Here is a 20,607-nt window from a genome sequence, read left to right as displayed (position 1 = left end):
AATGCTGCCCTCCTTGTCAGAGCAAAGCAGGAATAGGTTAGAGGCTCCTATTACACACGAAGAAATAATTGAGCAAATAAAAAAATCTAAAAATAAAAAAGCAGCTGGTCCAGACTCGCTTCCAAGTGAAGTGTATAAGCATCTGGTAGAGGAGCTGACCCCCCTATTAAGCGCCATCTTTAATTCAGTCTATTGTTCCCAGGGCAGGGTTCCTGAGTCTTGGAAACAGGCAACAATTGTTCTGATTCTGAAGCCAGGCAAGGATCCTTTAAAAGGAGACTCGTATCGTCCAATCTCCCTGCTAAATGCCGATTATAAGATCTTTATGGGCATATTGGCAGGGAGACTGGCCAAGGTAATCTCAGAGTTAATACACGTAGACCAGAAGGGTTTTGTTGCAGGGCGGTATATTCAGGAGCAGACGCAGTTATTAATTGGTAACATTGACTTGGCCATGCAGAGATCAGATCCTTTGGCTATAGTTGCTGTGGATGCCGCCAAGGCATTCGATAGAGTCTGCTGGATGTACCTCTGGGAAGTACTGGAGAAGGCGGGTTTTGGACCTATTTTTATTCAAACGTTAAAGAACTGTTATCATGGTGCCTCGGCCAAAATTCTTTTAAATGGAATATTGACATCAAGCTTCTCCATACAAAGGGGTACTAGGCAGGGATGTCTAATGTCGCCACTACTGTTCAACATCTATATAGAGCAGCTAGCACAAGCCCTAAGGTTGGACGATTCTATCCGCCCTTTCAGGTCAGAACAATACAGTTGTAAGTTAGCCCTATATGCAGACGATCTAATTATATATACCTGTGACCCTGAAGGGGCAATCCCTCGGGTGGAGGCGCTCTTGTCTAGTTTTGGGGACCTGTCTGGATACTTGATTAATAGGGCAAAGACAGAAGTGATGTGCTGGAATTTAGATCAATGGCCTGGCAAAGTCAGTACAGAATTTAGATATTTAGGGATCTACATAATTAAAAATCTGGAAATGATCCCACAGATAAATCTGAATAGAGTAACCAAAGAAATAGATCGCCTTTTTAGCCGATGGAGGAACCTTCCCTTGACCATCTTTGGGAAAATCAATCTGGTGAAAATGATTATTTTGCCTAAACTCTCTTACTTATTTTCTACCATTCCCCTTGTTTTTCCTAATAACTGCATTAGTAAAATACAGAGTAAAATTGGGAGTTTTGTATGGGGAGACAAGGGGGTTCGGTTGACATGGAAGAAGCTGTGACGCAGGCTTGTTAAGGGGGGGCTGGCTCGTCCAGATATTAGTTTATATGCGATATCCATCCAGTTTAAAAACATCCGGATGTTATGTGTGAAACCTGAGAAGTCAGCATGGGGTAGGTTGTTGGGGGAGGTGGTCAGAGCCGAAGGAGGTGGTGGGGGTCAGTCTTTTTTGTATAAGTTTGGCGCCCCCAAGTTCTTCAAGCGAGTTCGCTAGAAGGTGCTGAGGGCAGCCATAGAGCTCTGGCATAAGATTAGACTCAAGTGGGGTATTGGATACTATTCTGACAGTGCCCCTATTTGGGATTCCCCTCGAACTCCGGATTGCCTTAGAGGCACACTAGCGCTACCTATTAAAAGGGCAGGTATTAATACCTGGTCCGAGCTGGCAGATTCCGAGGGGATTCGCCCCTGGGAATATTTGCGAGCTAGAATAGGGGCTGGATTCTCTAGGTTTAAATTTCTGCAGCTGGAGTCTTGGGTCAATGCGGAAAAAGGGGAATTTAAAGGAAATCGAGACGTAGAAAGTTTGTGCCAATCTATTAATCTATTGAAGAAAGAGATCTCAATATGGTACAAACTGTTAATTGATGTTGACGATCGAAGATATCCTCTTCTGAGATGGTTTGGTCTCGAACACCCTTGGGTCCATCTATAGGTTCCTTGTTTGAGCCATCTTTGAAGATATTATATAAGCAAGTTAAACCTGCTTGTCTGAAAAAGAATCATTTTTTTGTTATTAACAGGCTGTACTATACCCCGGCAAAAATTGCTAAATTTGCCCCATCCCCCCCTCCTAAATGTTTTAGATGCTTATTACCTTCGGCTGACGATCTACATGTTTTCTTTGATTGCCCGGTCTTGAAGAATTTCTGGAAGGAGGTTGGAGATTCGCTTCAAGACATCTTCAACATTAACATCAGTATTAACTTGTCATTTGTGTTCTTTGGAGACGATGGGTTAATATGTCATAGTTTCTTCACTACAGAGAGGTCTTTTGTTATATTTGGTCCTTCTGGCCCGGAGAGAGATTTGTAAGAGATGGAAAGACCCCCAACCACCAACAAGGGTGAGCTGGCTCAGGGCCTCATTCAATATGGCTCGTCTTGAGTATGAAAGTGCTGCAGACAAGTCAGCTAATGTTTGGCATCCTCTTATCTGTTGGGGCCGCTGTCTCCTGTTAATAGAATTGGTCCAATGATTACATCAAGCTCCCCTAAGATAAGGGGTTTGGTCGGAGAACAAGGTGATTGCGGAAAAGACAGGAGGCCCTCAGAGTGTTAAAAGGCTTTATAAGATCCGCATAGAAATGTTTGATAAGATGAGGACCAAAAAAAAAACAACAAAAAAAAACAACTATACTGTGAATCTGTAAAGAAATATGTAAAGCATTATGCAACAAATTGTATAAAAAATTGATTAACAGTGTTGAGAACAGAAATGTTTCTCAAATCATGTTTAAAAACTATCACTTTAAAAGAATATATATATAACTAATACATGAAGTGGTAGCACACTGCTTTTTGCATTTTACATTGAAATGGCCACAAAATTTCCCACTGACATGCGGTTTTACTGATAAAGCTATATAGTGTACAAACAATAATGTTTGGAAATCGAGTTTCTGCAAATATGTGTCACACAATCAAGTAAAGCCTTCTGATTTGTTTTGCTCCATTTCAAATCTGTGTTTGCATCACACTTCTTAATTACATAAAAAATGTGCTTTCATAATTTTAGGTATATTTTGAAATATATGTACTATTCATTTACAAGCTATTAAAATGTTGATGCTCACTTGACAAAAAACTCTAACTGCAGTAGAAGAAAGAAAAATAAACTCAATTTTCCAACCCAAATTAGTAAAAAGACAAACTGACATTTGACCACTTTCCTTGAACACACAACAAATGTCAAGATAAAAACAAGATTTAATGGCATCTTTATTGCTCATTCACTTTTTGAATGAACAGAACACTTGTAACTTTCCAGCTTATGTTAATTTGGACTAGTAGGTACTAAAAATAGCTTGATCTGATTAAATCTGACTCACCATTGCGAGTGGGCGAGTAGATTTTTCGAAGTCTGCATGCTCTCTATGACCACTACATTAGAGTCTCGGGAGTGCTGTTAGAAGGTAGCCTACAACATGCCTGATAAGTAGCACTCGTCTTTAATGTGTTTCGTTTTATTGCAAGCCAGTTCCATGCATGGGATTCATCAAAACTACTGGCTCGCTTTTAATAGGCTGCAGCTCAAATACGAATGTTAAGGAAAGCTATTCAGGACCTTAATGGCCAAGTAAACCCATTACAAATAAAATAATTCATACTTCCTGGCACAATAGTACTACATTTGAAAGATGACAAAAGAGAAAGTGAATTCACATGCCTGAAGTGCTTTCCTTGTCTCAGTACTTAATGGAAAAAGCACTATTTTCCATTTCAAAGACAGCAGGACATTTAGGACATGCATAATGCGTTTGCGTTAATGTTAACATTTCTAAAAATGTATTGGAAAGTGTTTATCTGTACCGGATCAAGCTTCATTTGCTTTTGCAGTGCTTACAATATTTTGTTTTATCCTTCTGAGCTTTGTTGTCCTGGAAGAGTCTTCGAAGTATCCTGAGATGGGTGACTCCTCCCCTGGACCACAGTGCGCATGGGCATCCTCTCCATCCCCAGATTGTTTTTCGCCATTGTGGCAGTGATGGAGTAGATACAGGAAGTGATGACCATGCTATACAGTAATTCTGAGAGCTGCAGCTGTGACAGGCTATGAATGTCAGCAGCCCTACATGCCAAGAACAGATGCATACTGGTAAGTAGCATATTCAGTTCGAGGCATGTGGGCTGCTGAATTCATATCTGTGCATAGAATACACAGCAGTACCTCCTATTAGCGGCGGCTACCCGTGCCAGCTGCAGCAGTCTGAAAAAGAGTTTTGAGAACAGCCTGTCCTACAGCTGCCTGCTGTTTTGAGTGTACATCTACACAGTAGTGTTTTGTAAATGTATGTATAGTGGACCATGTGGCTGCTCTACATATTTCTTGTAAAGGAATGTTTCCCAGGAAAGCCATGGAGGCCCCTAACTTCCGTGTTGAGTGGGCTCGTGGTGGAATCGTTAATGTGCGTTTAGCTTTTTGATAACAAATTTGGATACATTTAACAATCCATCTGGCTATACCTACTTTGGAAATGGCGTTGCCTTTGTGTTGTGGAGAGAAGGCAACAAAGAGTTATTTAGTCTTCCTAAAGTTTTTAGTTCTGTCAATATAGTACATGAGGGCCCTTTTTACATCTAGTGTGTGGAGCATCCTCTCAGCGACATTTTGTGGGTTTTGAAAGAAAACAGGCAGTTCGATGGTTTGGTTCATGTGGAACTGCGATATTACTTTAGGCATGAATTTGGGGTTGGGACGTAGTACGACCCGGTTTGCGTGAACTTGTATAAATGGCTCTTGAATGGTTAGCGCCTGGAGTTCACTAACTCTTCTTAAGGAAGTGATGGCAACCAGGAAAGCCACTTTCCAGGTAAGGAATTGAATCTCACAAGAATGGAGAGGTTCAAAGGGTGGACCCATTAGTCTGGTGAGGACCAAGTTGAGGTTCCACACCGGTGCTGGGGGGTGCCTTGGGGGAATCACCCGTTTAAGTCCTTCCAAGAAGGCTTTGATGGCAGGCACTCTGAATAAAGAGAGGTGCTGCCTGTTTTGGAGGTAGGCTGCTATTGCTGTTAAATGGACACGTATTGAGGTGTATGCCAGATTGCATCGGTATAGGTGTAAGGGATAGCAGATTATGTTCTGAATAGATGCGTCTAGTGGGTTAAGGTGATTGTTGTTGCAATAAATGACAAACCTCTTCCATTTGGCTGCATAGCAAGCTCTGGTAGTGGGTCTCCTAGCTTCCTTAATGATCTCCATACAGTCAGGTGGCAGGTTTAGGTAGCCAAACTCTAAGACTTCAGGAGCCAGATTGCCAGGTTCAACTGTTGCGGATCTGGGTGTTGAATTTCTCCATGGTTCTGCGTCAAAAGCACGGGTTTGATCCGCAGCCTTTGATGCGGCACCACGGAAAGTTCTAGAAAGGTGGTGTACCATGGCTGGCGTGCCCATGTTGGAGCAACCAGGATGAGTGTCAGAGAGTGCTGTCGCAGTTTGCGTGCCACCAGCGGTATCAACGGCGCTGGGGGAAAAGCGTACGCAAATCTGCCGGACCAGTTCATCCATATCGCATTGCCCTGCGACTGTGGATGTGGGAACCTGGCGGCAAAGCTTTGGCATTTTGCGTTTTCCCTTGTTTTCCCTTGTGGCGAATAGGTCTATCTCTGGATGACCCCACTGCTGGAAGTACGGTTGGAGTACTGATGGGTGTAACTCCCACTCGTGCATCTGGTGGCTGTGCCTGCTGAGCAGATCCGCCATCTGGTTGTCTTTGCCTGGGAGGTGTTCCGCCATGAGGAATATATTCCTCTGAATGGCCCACTTCCACATGCTCTGAGCCAGATGAGACAACTGTGGAGAGTGTGTTCCTCCCTGCTTCTGTATGTAGTACATGGCAGTCATGTTGTCCGTCCGGATCAACACGACCTTGTTGCACAGGTGTACTTTGAATGCTTTCATTGCCAGGAAGATTGCCATCAGTTCCAGAAGGTTGATGTGCATCTTCTTTTGTTGTGTAGTCCATAGTCCCTGCACTGTGTAATTGAGTACATGAGCTCCCCATCCCTGGAGAGACGCGTCCGCTGTCAGTATTATTTGTGGAACAGGCTCTTGGAACGGTCGGCCCTTGCAAAGGTTTTGTGGATTCCACCAATGCAGAGTTGTATGCCCGACCGCTCACCAACACTAGGTCTTTCAACTGTCCTTGAGCCTGATTCCACTGACGTGCTAAGCAATCCTGAAGCGGGCGCATGTGTAGTCTCGCGTGTGGGACTATGAAGATGCAGGAGGCCATCATGCCTATCAACTGCATGAACACTCGCGCCGGAAGGGAGTGTTGAGGTTTGAATTTTGAGATCAGCAGTTGCATGCTGTTGATTCTCACTAAAGTTGGCTGAGCTGTGGCAGCCAGAGTGTTGATTGTCGCGCCTAAGTACTGTTGTACGTGCGCAGGTTTCAGACTTGATTTTGGGTAATCCTTCAGGTCTAGTGTAGCTAGGAAATCCCCCTGAGTGAGTATTGGGAGAACCTGTTGGAGGGTGAGCATATGGAAATGCTCCGACAGTATATATAGGTTTAGGGGTCGCAGGTCTAAAATAGGTCGGAGCGAGCCGTCCTTTTTTGGGATCAAGAAGTACAGAGAGTACACTCCTGTGCCCTGCTGGGCGGTGGGCACTACTTCTATGGCCCCTTTTGCGAGCATAGCAAGCACTTCTTGCTGGAGTAAATCTAAGGGTTCGGCTGACATAGGACGGTGCTTTGGTGGTATATTGGGTGGAGTGGAAGTTAGTTCCAGACAGTACCCATGTTGAATGATGTCCCTGACCCACCTGTCCGTGGTGATGTTCTTCCATGCGGGCAGGAACAGCTGGAGTCGTCCCCCGACAGGTGTTAAGTGGTCGGGGGGTAGGGAGAGGGCGTCACTGTTTGTTTTTTGGGGAGGACCTGGTGTTGCCATATCCACGTCCCCTGCCCTTGGCGCTGGATCCACGATATCCACCCCTGTTGTTTTTGTCGTAGGTGGTTTGTGTGCCACCTTTGGCATACTGTTGTTGTGACCCCTGGCCCCTTGATGTTCCCCTATTTCCAGTGCGACGAAAGGAGCCACTACGAAATTGTTGGGTTTGTAGCGCCCCCATAGATTTGGCAGTATCTGTGTCTTTTTTTATTTTCTCTAGGGTAGTGTCAACGTCTGGGCCAAATAAAAATTCTGTGTTAACCGGTAAGTTGAGGATATTGTTTTGGATCTCGGGTTTGAAGCCTGAGATGCGTAACCAGGCATGGCGTCGTAACATGACACTTGTGTTTATTGCCCTGGCCGCTGTGTCAGCTGCGTCTAGGGCGCATTTTATGGACGCATTAGTGAGGAGTTGTCCTTCTCTAATGAGGAGCTCCGCTGACTCTTTATACTCCTCTGGTAGGTGTTGGAGCAGTGACTCTAGCGTGTCATAATGTGACCTGTCATAACGTGCCAGGAGTGCTTGTGTATTGGCAATGCGCAGGATATTGGCTGCTTGCGCTGCCACACGTTTGCCAGATGTTTCAAGGACCTTTGACTCTTTGTCTGGGGGAGGAGCATCACCAGTTGTCTGTGAGTGGGCTCTTTTGCGAGCGTTGGCAACCACCATAGAGTCTAATGGCAACTGACCCCTAATGTATTTAGGGTCACCAGGTGCAGGCTTATATTTCTTTTCAATCCTGGGGTTTAACACTCGGGCTCTGGTGGTGTCCTTGAAAATGTCTTTGGCAGGCTTCAGAACCCCTTTAAGCATGGGCAGAGTCTTGACAGTTCTTTCCGAAGATGCGAAAGTGTCAAGCAGGAAGTCCTCCTCAATGGCGTCAGAGTGCAGTTCCACCCCATGATGAGCAGCAGCCCGTTCGATAAGGGCATTAAATGCGGCCGTGTCCTCTGTAGGAGACGTTTTAATATTGTAGAGTTGCGCATCCTGAGCATGTGGCGTGACACTTGGGTCTGTGGGGTCATCCCATGCCTGATCAGGATCCTGTGTTTCATCGGGATCTGCGTCCCCGGGGTAGATGGTATCGTCCCCACCATATTCTTGCATTGGGTCCGATTCAGAAGGGGTAGGAGAAAAGGACTGCGGAGCTAGTTGGAGGGGATGGAAGTGTTCTTGTATCACTGGTTCCTGCTCCGCCGGTAGCTTGCGTTTAAGAGGAATTTTGTATGGCACCTCTTCCCTGACTGGCGTGATCTTGCGCTTGTGGAGCATGAGCCTGCCAGTGTCGGCATCGATAAACTGTGGCCCTGAAGGGTCGTGTTCTGTTAGGCCAGAGGTGGTGGACTGTGTGTGGAGGACACGTGTCCGAATTTGAAAGAGTTTCGGTGCCGATGTCGGTGGCAGCCCAAAGGTAATGTTGGTGGGCTCCGAGTGCACTGTACCGGGTGAGGTAGTGTGGGGACCCGAGGTAGAGTGGAGGGCTACCTGGTCTCGGATACGTTGCAGAGACCTGCTGCACAGCAAACTGAGATGGTGGTTTGGTGGGCATCTTGGTAGTAGGCGTGGAGGCCGACCCCGACTTTTTTGTCGGAAGGGGGTCACTGGCTTGAAGGGATGCATCGATAGTCGACGTAGTCGAGGACTTCTTCGGCATCGGTGCTTTAGGCGTCGACGTAGCCGAGGCGGCCATTTTGACTGCGGAGGCGACGGGCTTCGGTGTCGGCGCCGAAGGTGTCGGTGCCTTGTGGTGCATGAGGGCGCGCTTCTTTTGTGCGTCGACCGCGTCTGCTGCGGTGAGCTCGGCGCCGAAGTCTTTCTGTACGCGTTCGGAGCCGACGACTTTTTTCGGCGTCGGCGCCGGGGCAGTGGACTGTTTCGACGCCTTTGATCCGACCACCACCAGTTTCGCTTTCGATTTTGAAGGGACTGGAGCGATGGATGTTTTTGGGTTTAACAACCCGGTCGTCTTGGGTAATATTGGCTCTTGCATAGTGTTCAATGCCGGGCCGGAAGGCGGGGCCGAGGAACCATGGATTAGGTCTTGGGTAAGGCCCGAAGGCGATCCCTCGACCGGAGCCTGACGACTAATTTCGGCCTCCGTTTCGACGGATTGGCCTAACTCCTCGGGAGAGCTGTCTTCTTCAGCCCCATAGGCTTCGTCGAGGTCCCCTACCTCGTCGACGGCTTCTTCACGTCGAAAGAGCTCTTCGTCATCGTCGTCCGATCGGGAACCATGCTCCGAAGCGGGGCTAGATAGTATTTCTTCCACGCTCTTGGCGTCTTCGGTGCTGAATATGTTGGTGGGTGCGGGCGCTGCCTGCTGCGCCTCGAGCCTCGCTGCCCGTCGGTTCCGTAGAGTTTTCTTGGATCGGAACCGCGCGCAGGCCATGCATTTTGATTCGTCGTGATCCGGCGAGAGACATTTGTTACAGACCGGGTGGACGTCGATGTGAGGGTACTTGGCATGGCACAACGGACACCTCTTGAACGGAGTTCTCGATTCCATCGTCGATGTAGCGTCGAAGTTTGGACCAATTCGATTCGAAATTTTGAAAAGGGTGTGGAGCACTAGAACTAGTAGTCGACACCGAACGGTAACTGTACCGACGAAAACTATAGGCCTTTTGGCCTAAAACTAAGTATTCCGAAGTTGAGCTAAGATAGTTGCATCCGAACCCAATGGCGGAAAAAAACAATCTGGGGATGGAGAGGATGCCCATGCGCACTGTGGTCCAGGGGAGGAGTCACCCATCTCAGGATACTTCGAAGACTCTTCTAGGACAACAATGTGCAATCATCCGGACCCAACACTAGGCGGCGATCTATGCACAGATATGAATTCAGCAGCCCACATGCCTCGAACCTTTATAATTTTGATAGGATAATTGTACCTTCGATTATGCTGTATTTGGTTAGTTCATTATGGTATACAAGAAAACATTTCAAAATGTTTCCCTTTACTTCCTACTGATCATACAGATGTATGACACATTAAGTGTTCTTTAAGAAATGGCACACAGGGTCAACTTGTGCAGGATATGTTTCACAGTATTACCTCGTAAGGCCAACAGTAATGTACTTATAAGAGAATGGAAGTAAGACAGGCGATATTGAGGATTTCAGGACCAAGTATGTGAAAGAGTTGTGTATCTTTTTTGTAAAATGAATGGACGGTTTAGTAAAACACAGTGAATGGCAATAGCATGTGAAAAGGGTTGGAACAGTGTTGAAGAGAAGAAGTTCTGTGCATGGGGCACAAGGCTAGTGACAAGAGTTGTAATAACTTTAACCAGTGCAGTCACTTCAAAGTACTTTTTCCAGCTCACAAGGATGTGCTCTATTACATACTATTCTAGTCTCTTTATTATTTTCCAATGTTTTTCAAGTTAAGAGATTAAAATAATGATATATGCTCAAAGGCACAGGACATTTCACTAAATTCATAATGATGCTGATTACCTTTTTAGGATGGTTCTAGTCTACGCAATAAGCAAGGCTATCTAAGTGCAATTTTATTTACCTTATTTCAGGAAACAAGGAAAATGATAGTAAGTGAACTTGATTAAATGACACTATTGAGTGTCAGAGGAGGTAATGTGCAATCCATTTTATTTCAGGTTCCATTTTGCCACACTCAGTAGGAGCAAGTCTGCAGAAGGAGCACCGGCCATTGGCCTTTAAGTGAACTTAAACTGTCTATATTTTTGCTGTAACTGCATGGCCTTGAGAAATGGTCAAGTCACAAGTGTACATGACAAACTGTTGCTGATTTCATAGATCAATCTCCATATATAGCTAAGAATCCTATTCTGATTAATGATTTGATAAATGAGTAGAGTGAAAGATTGTTTCGCTGAGCAACTGTCTCTCATTGGCTATGTATCATTGTGCAATATTTATTGTAATCTATAAAAAAACACATGTTAACTTCTGAATTTTAAGTGGATCTACGCCGCACCTGTCTCCTCACAGCTGTTGAATAATAAACACCATTACCAAATCTTCATAACATGACTATAACAAGATCTCTGGAGCATCCTGGTCTTCCGAACTCCTACACCATCGGACTTGACACAACAAGCACCTCGTTGAATCCATCTCCAACTTCAACTTCTGAATCACCAACCTTTGCAGACACCCTGCTTCTTCTCAAAGCCAACAAAGCCACAAGATGCAAGCAAGCAGGTACACGGAAGAGCTTAGGAGCACCAAACTCCACTGCAAGCAACTTGAATGCAGGTGGAGAAAACATCTAGCTGATACTAACAAGAGCAATCTACAAATCTGCCCTCAAATGCTACCATCAGCAAATTAGAACCAATAAATGCGCTGCACTCACCACCCATATAGAAAGCAGCACCAAGAAACTCTACCACAGTGAAAGACTATACCTCTCAGACAGCAATCTCCACCAGCGTAACCGTACTCTCAGGACCTCTGCACCCAGCTGTCCCTATTCTACAGCAACAAGATAACCAGCATCTACGACAGCTCCTGCCCATCGCAACCCAGAGAACCATTCTGGACCACCATCACCACTCAAGAAACCTCAACAACCATGTAGTCAATCAATTTCAGAGCTCCCTTGGACTCCTGCCCTCACTACGCCTTCATCAAAGGACTAACCCCCATCAGTGCAGACTTAACCTCGATCCTGAATGACTCATTCATCACAGTCATCTATTCGGCTTCTGAAACACACCACAGTACTCCCCCTCCTCAAGAACCCTCTCAGGAGACGCTAGCCAGCTACCAGCCTATTTCCATGTGGCAAAAGATGATAATCAAGTACCTAGCCACCCACCTCAACCATCACCTTCTCGATAACACCTGATCCAGATTCTTGCCAGAGACCATCCTCATTGTCTCCGTGGACAACATCTAGATAATCATGGACAGAGGTGACACCATGGCTCTCACACTGCTGGAAAGTTCTGCAGTCTTTGACACCATTTCCCACCCTTTCCTTATCCAATGACAGTGTCAAGCCAGCATCCAAAGAGTCATACTTTACTAGATTTACACCTTCTTGACATGCTGCAACCAGTTGATCAGCCAGGCCTCCTTCAATTTGAAGGCTGTCAACATCAACTACTGAATTCCATAGGGGTCCTCACTTAGTCCCACCATGTTCAATACTTCAATGACCTACTCACCAGCACCATCTGCACCCACTGAAACAACATCATACCATATGCTGACCCAACTGGTTCATACTCTTCCTCTCCAATACGACGCTGAACACCTGGGCCAACTTCTCCGCCTGCATGACCAAAGTGGCCAGATGGATGATCAATCAATTTTTATTGTTTCCAGTTATTAAAAACTATTACAAAATACATTAAATACATTCATTAAAAGTACTCTTATTTTATACCGGTTTAAGATCAACTTATCCATAAAATTATTTGTACATTTATCTATGTAGTGTTGCTTTAAGATCAACTTGTCCATAAATTGTTTGAACATTTGTCTCTGTAATGTTAGTTTTAGGTTTTTCGGGTTCTTTTACCCCCCCCTGTTCCACTTGTTGTAGGAGGGATTGTACCTGTCTCATATATTTCACCCCCCTACAAGCCAGCATAGGAGATGTTCCATCTAACCATTGAAGAACAGCTTGCCTGCATGTGCGAATGTTCAGTTTGTTAAAGATGTTTTTAGAAATCGTCTCCTTATATCCAATAGTGCTGTTTAAGCGCATAGCAAATGGGGTAGTGTTTCATTTTTGTAGCCGCATAAGCGACAACAGGAATCCGTATAGCTGCCTTTATAAGTTAATAACAGATCTTTTGAAAAATGTATGCCCAACCGATGTTCGATGTATCTCTGTTTTAATGTCACGTTAAAATGACTTCTTAAATAAGGCTGTGGCTTTATCCCGCAATATGAATTTATTACTGTCCACCCATGTCGTCGCTTCGTGATTAATGATTGATCTTCCAAAAACGATATCTGTTTGACAGCATTGTTTGTTATTTTATTGAAAGTAGGTCTATCTGGGTTAGAGTCCCATAATGATTGAATTTCGAGGACCTTCAAAGATTGAGCCAAAAAGTATCCCCAGCTGCCTTGCGTGTCTTTACTCAGCTGATTTCCTATTTCCTTCCAGCATAGACTATCCAGTGTGCCTTCCTCGGATAGACGTATTTTGTGACAAAATTTTACAAAAGTGCCCATGCTACAGAACTTCTGGTTCAAAAGACCAAATTGTAGGCGAACCTGGGCCGGTGAGGCTGATTTTGGAAGGTTTAAAACTGCTTTGTATGCCCTCATTTGAAGGTTATTTAACAGCCCCGCCTCTTTACCGCACCAGGTTACCAAAGTATATGGCAAAGTTGGCAAAATCTGTGATTTCATCACGTTTAACTGATGGATATAGTTTGGACAACTCAATTTTTTTTGTAGTAGCCGGTGTGCATAAATCAAGGAGTGGGTTTTTGTCTTTAGGTCTATTTTGAGTTCTTTGTTCGATGAACCTCTTTCTATTTTTAGACCCAGATATTTATACGATGGTTCTTCCTTTATTTGTGTTTTATTTGCGAACCATATAAATACCTGTTTTTTTGTATCTACTAAACGGACCACTTTAGTCTTTTCTTTACTTAATTCCAAACTTTCGTGCTCCAGATAGGTTACCAGATTATTAATCAATCTTTGGAGTCCTATTGGGGTTTGGCTCAGTACAACAATGTCGTCCGCATATTGCAGAAAGGGGATTGGGATGTTTGCCAACTTGGGCGGATGTCCTTCTGCTATCTTCATATGTTGTGTGATGTCCGCCATATAAAGATTAAATAAGCTTGGGGCAAGGACGCACCCTTGTTTTAGACCCTGTTGCGTATTAATTTCGCCAGTGATACTGCTGCCATCTCCCAATTTGACTTTTGCCCATGTTTCACTATACAAGTTTTTTATTGCATCCAACAGGTTCTTTGGTAATCCCCATATATTTAATTTTTTCCATAATCGATTTCGAATCACTCTGTCGAATGCTGCTCGTAAATCAATGAAACATGCAAATAATCTGGTCTTCTTTTTTTCTGCTTTTCCTTTTAGGAGTGCCAAGGTTGTTAAATTTGTTAAAGTGCCCATTTTTTGCCTAAAACCTGTTTGAAACATAGGTATTATTTTTGTTTCCTCCATCCAATCTTGAAGGTGCTGCAGCAAGCATGAGCTATATAGTTTTGCTTCCACATCTGTCAATGATATCAGCCTGTAATTTCCCGGCTCGTTGTGATCGCCCTGCTTAAAAATAGGATGTATTATACTTCCTTTCCAGGACTTGGGCATTTTATTCTGGGTGTAAATCCAATTGAATAATGGGGTTAAATATTCAGCCCAAAACTCAGGGGAGTGTTTGAAAAGAGCGTTTGGGAGTCCATTTGGTCCTGCTGCTCCCTCTGTTTTTAAATGTTTTATTATTCCTTTTAGCTGTTTAGCTGTCAAAAGGGTGTCCAGGTCTAGGATGTTAACTTCTAGTGCTTTAGGTACGCTTGTGATAACTTTACCAATGTTGTTTCTGAATCGGTTCTTTTTGCCCGTGTTTGACGTCCTTTTGTCATCCAGTTGATGCTCCTGTGTTTTGAGCGGGGATTTTTTTTGCTCCAATTTATTGGAACATATTTCACACTCCTTATTGTTGTGCCACTTTTGTCCGCTCTTCCCCTCAGCGAACATATTTTTGACGTGCTTGATCCATTTGTTTTCTCCGATTCCCGCTTCTTGTTTTAGTTGGTTACCCTTTGTTAGTTTGTTAATTATACCCCAAAATGACCGGCCATTTTTATTCTTTCCAGCAATTAATAGTTTGGTCCAGATTTCTTCTTGATATACTTTTTTTGCTTTACTCAGCATTGTCTTGTATTTATTTCGCATAGTTCTTAGTTTTACCATATCCGGATTCCTTCCGTTTTTCATCATTATTACCTGCTTCCGGACTTCACGGGAATTTTTCTTTTTTTCCTCCCGGAGCGTAGAATTAAACCATAGCTTCTTTCCACTGTTTATTCTTCCGTTGTTTGATTTTGGGGCTGGGAGATCTCTAGTTATGGAATCACATAAGTTTTCCCAAGCCTTTATGGGGTTTTTTTTTTCTTCAATTGGTTGTATTAACAATAGATTTTTGAATTTCTCCATTGCTGGTTTAATATCTTTTCCGCCCCATTTCAGTTTCCGTAAATTAAATTTTTCCGTGTTTTGAATAACTGTTTTTATTTTTTGGGTTTTGTTTACTGGCATTTTAATTTTGGTAATTAAAGGAAAGTGGTCACTTTCTGTCCGTTGCTCGACAGCAAATGTATTTACCTAGGTGGCCAGATGGATGAAAACCAACTACCTAAAGCTCAATACAGTAAACTTCGACAAAAACAGCTCCTTCTGGAACTCCAGTTTGTGGCTTATCAAACTCTGACCCACACCCCTCCTGGCAAACCATGGAAAGAACTTCTGAACAGTAATCAACAACGAATTCATCATGACCTGCCAAGTGAAAGCAGTCTCCATCTCCTGCTTCCAGACACTCAAGATGCTTAGGAAAATCTCCAAATGGCTCTCCACCAACACTCACAGAATTGCACCCAAGCCCACTGGCTCCCAATCTCCAAACAAGCAATTGTCAACTTCTCTCTCACACACACACACACACACATACACAACTTTAATGAACATTGTCCACATGTACCTCAATAAATGCATAAACTTCCACAAGCCTACTAGACACATTTGCTCAGCTGGACTCCTATTTGCACACACACCGCATCTGCAGAACCAGATCCGGCAGGTGTGCCTTCTCCTACCTACAGTCTGGAACAACCTGCACATCAGAGCCGCCTCCTAAGTTCTTGAATTCTGCAAGAAACTCATGCCCTGACTCTTCACCTAGCCCCAGCCCTGTCTCGGCCCATAAGCTCCTGCTTCAGCACCAGCATAACCTCCCAGGTGAACCATGCACAATACGAATACACATAATCTTGAAATAAGTGGAAGCAGAACCCTTAGGAGGTCAACTGCAAGATTTCAAAGTTTATCAAGCTCCCTCCTAGCTCTAACAATATTAACTTAATGAAGCCGCCTTGAGGTCTGAAAGTAATACTGGTCACAAAGGCTCTTCTGTAAAAATAGTTTTTTCTTTATTATTGAAATAGTTCTCAATTACAGATTTCTGTTCAAGCCAACAATGTCAGTTTGTCTGGGATCTAATCCACTTAATTAACCATAACATTCAATTGATGTTCATCTAAGTTGGAATTGTTTTCTAGCTTGTTTTCTTATTGTTTGCTTAAACAGTATCTTTTCTTTAAAGAAGGAAACCGTAGGTCTCTTTTTGAGCGCTATGGTTTCCTTCTTTGGAGTCTATACACATTGGATCATCTGGTCCACTGTGAGTACACACTTTTGGTAGTAGGGTATGGGATACCCAAAAAGCAACATCCTATAAATCTATGCCATAATTGTACTGTACCCACATAAATTATTTACTCTAGTGAGGTGCGATTGTTGAACCACTACTACCTCTCACCTTTATTGATGCTTTCTTTAAAGTTGGTAAATGTAGGGATTCTAGGCAGCTAAGTCTAAATTCAGCAAAGAGTTTCTAGTATCAGTACAGTGGCACGATAACCGGCACCAATAGCATCAAAGATCCATTTATAGCTAAGCTGCTTTTTTTTTTTTTAATATTCTTTTTATTTGCATTTTCAAAAACAGAACGAATACAATCCTCTGCAGTATGAATAAAATATTTTAGTGACAACACAGTCCCCCACCAATACAACAATAGCAATAGTTGGACTAAGGGCCAACCCGTCATTGCTCGGTAAGTCCTGCATGGCCCCCCCATCTCTGCCCCCTCCCACCCCGCAAACCACTCCCACCACATTCGATGACCTCAACACCCCATGATCTACCCGGCTCCCGTCCCTCCCCGGCTATCATCAGTGTACATCACAGTTTTACAATGCTTGAATCGTAGTTTGAGCCAACCAGTGGGTGAATGGTTCCCATATGTCCTTTGGCCGTGAGTGCATTGGCAAGAGCTCCCAATATAAAGCAAGTTGTGTCTGGCAGTATACCACGCTTTTAATCCATTCCCTAACAGTAGGTGATGTAGGCGCTCCCCAGTGCATCGCAACCTGCCTTTTGGCATGCAAAATTAGTATGGCCGGCAATTTACGGTGTTTAGGCTTGACCATGTGCAAGATCCCCAGTAGTGTAGTCTGCGGAGTGCATGGGATCAGTAGGCCAGTGATTGCACACACCAGCTCCATTACCCTGGCCCAGAATGAGGCCAACGTGGGACACTCCCACGCCATATGTAAGAATGCGGCGCCGGGCGCACTACAACGCCAGCAATTGTCTGTGTCCCTCAAGCCCATGCGATGGAGGCGGCTCGGAGTACGGTACACCATATGTATGTATTTAAAATGTATCAGCCAGAGTCTATAGTTAGGGGAAAGGGTCTCAAGCAGTCTACAGCACATATCCCAATGATCGCCAGCGAGTTCGGCGCCCAGTTCCGCCCCCCACAAACATCGCGCCGTTGGGACCACTATTGGGTGATTACTCTGCATGCTACTGTACAATCTGGACACTAGTTTACGCCCCGATTCCACTCGGAGCACATTTTCAAGGGCCAACAGGTCCGGTGGCGGCGCCGGAAAAGTAGGAAACAGCTTTTGACATGTGTGGCGAAGCTGATAATAGAGCAGTGTGTCAAGCATCGTCGGAGCCTCCGCACCACACATCTGTTCCGGCGTGATGAAGGTATCGCCCGGGAAGAGGTCCCCCCCAGCATTAGGGCCGTGTGTCGTTGCGCGTTCCCCGGTTTTCATGGTTTGCAGCGGGGGCCACATGGGATTCCCGCGCAGTGGCACCGACTTGGTATAAAGAAGGTCCAACTTGGCTCGGCGACGCAGCCCGTCCCAGGCCCACTTAATTGTGTGTACAGTGTCAATGTCTTTGCATCTCCTCTTGTGTGGTGCGTACAGGGCCGTGTTTAGCGGTAGCGGGGCAACCCTATCCATCTCTATCGCCACATGCGGCTGAAATGGCGTGGGGTGTACCCAGTAGTGCAAAAACTGCGCCTGTGCGCAGTAGGCATATAGCGTGAAGTCCGGCGCCGCCATTCCACCCTGTCGCTGTGGGAGAGTAAGGGTCTCCCAGGCCACCCTCGGCTGCCCCCCGCCCCACGCCAGTTCTATCATCTGCGAGCGCACTTGGTTCAGAAAATGTGCGGTCAGGGGCAGCGGGATATTGGCAAATAGATACAGTAGCTTGGGCAGTATGACCATTTTGGCCACAGCTATTCGCCCAGCTAGAGAAAGGGGCAATTGCTTCCAGCGGCTCACCTTTTCCTCAACCCATCTCAGCGCTCGCCCATAGTTTTCGGTCCACAATTCCTGCATGTCAGTGCTAACCCATATCCCTAGATAGCGCACCGGACCGTTCGCCCACTTCAGCGGGCAGTCCGGAGTAAAGCGGTGCGTCCCAGTCGTCAGGGGCAAAATGACCGATTTCTCCCAGTTGATAGTTACCCCCGACAGCAGGCCATAGCGCATCAACTCTCTCGTCATGGGGGAGAGATTTTCATGTGGATCAACCACATAGAGTGTGATGTCATCAGCGTACATAGAGACGGTCAGCGCCCGGGACGAGAACCCGATGCCCCTGGCCGCGTGGTGCTGTCTGATCCGTGCCGCCAGTGGCTCGGTGGCGATCGCAAAGAGCAGGGGTGACAGGGGGCAACCCTGCCGCGTGCCTCTGCCAATGGCAAAGGGCTCAGAGATAAGCTCGTTTACCCGTACTCGGGCAGAAATTGTAGTGTAGAGTAATCTGATATAGCGAATAAAGGATTCACTTATCCCCATGCGCTGCAGTAGCGGGAACAGGAATCCCCATTCTAGGGAATCGAACGCTTTCGTGGCGTCCAGTAGCACCGCAGCGGCTTTTACATGCGGGGCCAAATAGTGCAGTACCCCAAACAGGGTTCGGAGGTTGTGGGACGTGGAGCGGCCCGGGACGAATCCCGACTGATCTGGGCGTATCATGAATGGCAGCACCGGCTGCAAATGCGTGGCGAGCATTTTGGCGAATATTTTCGCATCCGTGTTGATTAGGGACAGTGGCCTGTAGGAGTCGCATTTTTGGGCATTCTTGTCTGGCTTTAAAAGAGTAATGATGATTGCCTCTCTCATTGACGCTGGGAGCAATCCCGCCTCCACTGCCTCCGCGTACACGGCCAACAGCCTGGGGGCCAGGAGGTCAGCGTATTCCTTATAGAATTGCACTGGTAGGCCATCTGGTCCTGGCACTTTTCCGGCTGCCAAGGACCCTATTGCTTGCTTGACATCTTCTACCGTAAAAGGGATATCGAAATATCCTTTTTGGTGCGCATCAAACCAGATCAATTGTACCGTGTCCAGGTAGTCGGACAGGTCCTCCGATGTAGGAACTCCCTGAGATCTGTACAGGTCTTTATAGAATGTCCGAAACGTTCCCAAAATTTCTGGGGGGGTGTGTGCAAGGCTGCCTTGCGCCGTTTCGACTGAGGAGATATAGGAGGAATTTCTTTGCGATCGTAACAAATTGGCGAGTGTTCTGCCCGGTCGATCCCCCTCACCATAACGGCGGGCCGCCGCATGTTTATGTAAAAATTTAAGCTCCCTATCCGCCTCAGTTTGGTATTCCGTGAGCTTGGTACGCGTCTCCGCTAGCGTGGCCGCCGAGGGGTCAGAGCAATATTGCACTTCCAGGGTGTGTAGGCGTTCCTCCAGCCCCTGGAGCGTGTTCCTAATATCCTTCAGTACTCGGGCTTGCCCCGCAATACAGTGGCCCCTGATAACCACCTTGAACGCGTCCCACAAGGTGCCTAGCGATGGCACCGAGTTCATGTTAATTTCGAAATAATCGAGGATGTGCTGGTGTATGTCCTCGCGGAACACCTGGTCTAACAAGGCTTGCGCCGGCAGTCTCCATGTGAAGGGTGGAATGTACGGTTTGGAGACCTGCAGCACCAACTCAACCGGGGAGTGGTCTGAGAGGGTGCGCGCCCGGTGATGAACCTCAGACACCCAGGCATGCACATATGGGGTCAATAGCCAAAAGTCCAATCTGGACCAGGCTCCTCTGTGCGGTGTGAAACAGGTGCCCTCCCTCACCGCGGGGTGCAATATCCGCCACGAATCCAGCAGATTATATTCCTCCATCAGGCCTCGAAGAAGACCTGCCGTTTGTGGGTGGTGTGTGCGGGCAGCCCCCTCCCTGTCTAATTCCAGCGAAAGCACAGCATTGAAATCTCCGCCCCAGATGTATGCCCCCTCGCCCAATGACTGTGCTTTAAGCCAAACATTCCGGAAAAAACCTGGGTCGTCCGTGTTAGGGCCATAAGTGTTGATAATTATCACCTGCGTGTGAAATAAGCGCCCCAACAATAATATAAATCGCCCCTCGGGGTCGTCATGTACCTTCAATGTTTGCCATGGTAGGCCCTTACGAATCAATATGGCCACTCCCCGGGAATAGCTGGAGTAGCCAGAAGTGTGGACTTCACCCCATCGGGCATGTCTGAGACTCTCCCCCGCCCTCCGCAGCAGGTGGGTCTCCTGTAAGAGACATATGTCAATGTGGTGTCTGGTCAAGTGTGCGTGGGTCAGCCGGATCTTGCGGTGGTCATTTAAACCACGAATATTCCATGTCAGGCAGCGTAGCGCGGTCAGAGAGAGGCATGAAGATGTGTCCTACG

The 20,607-nt window shown here is 46.0% G+C and overlaps 1 protein-coding gene across 3 annotated transcripts in view; it reads right to left on the bottom strand.

The window, feature by feature from the left end:
* The window catches only part of LOC146833387 (single-pass membrane and coiled-coil domain-containing protein 3-like), a 203,399-nt gene that overhangs the window by 71,622 nt on the left and 111,170 nt on the right, over positions 1 to 20,607 (bottom strand). The window lies entirely within an intron of this gene.

The sequence above is a fragment of the Triturus cristatus genome, chromosome 4_2 (genome assembly GCF_964204655.1).
Source record: "Triturus cristatus chromosome 4_2, aTriCri1.1, whole genome shotgun sequence".
Lineage (NCBI taxonomy): Eukaryota > Metazoa > Chordata > Amphibia > Caudata > Salamandridae > Triturus > Triturus cristatus.
The sequence above is the reverse complement of the archived record's forward strand: the minus strand, read 5'-3'. Positions and strand labels throughout refer to the sequence as shown.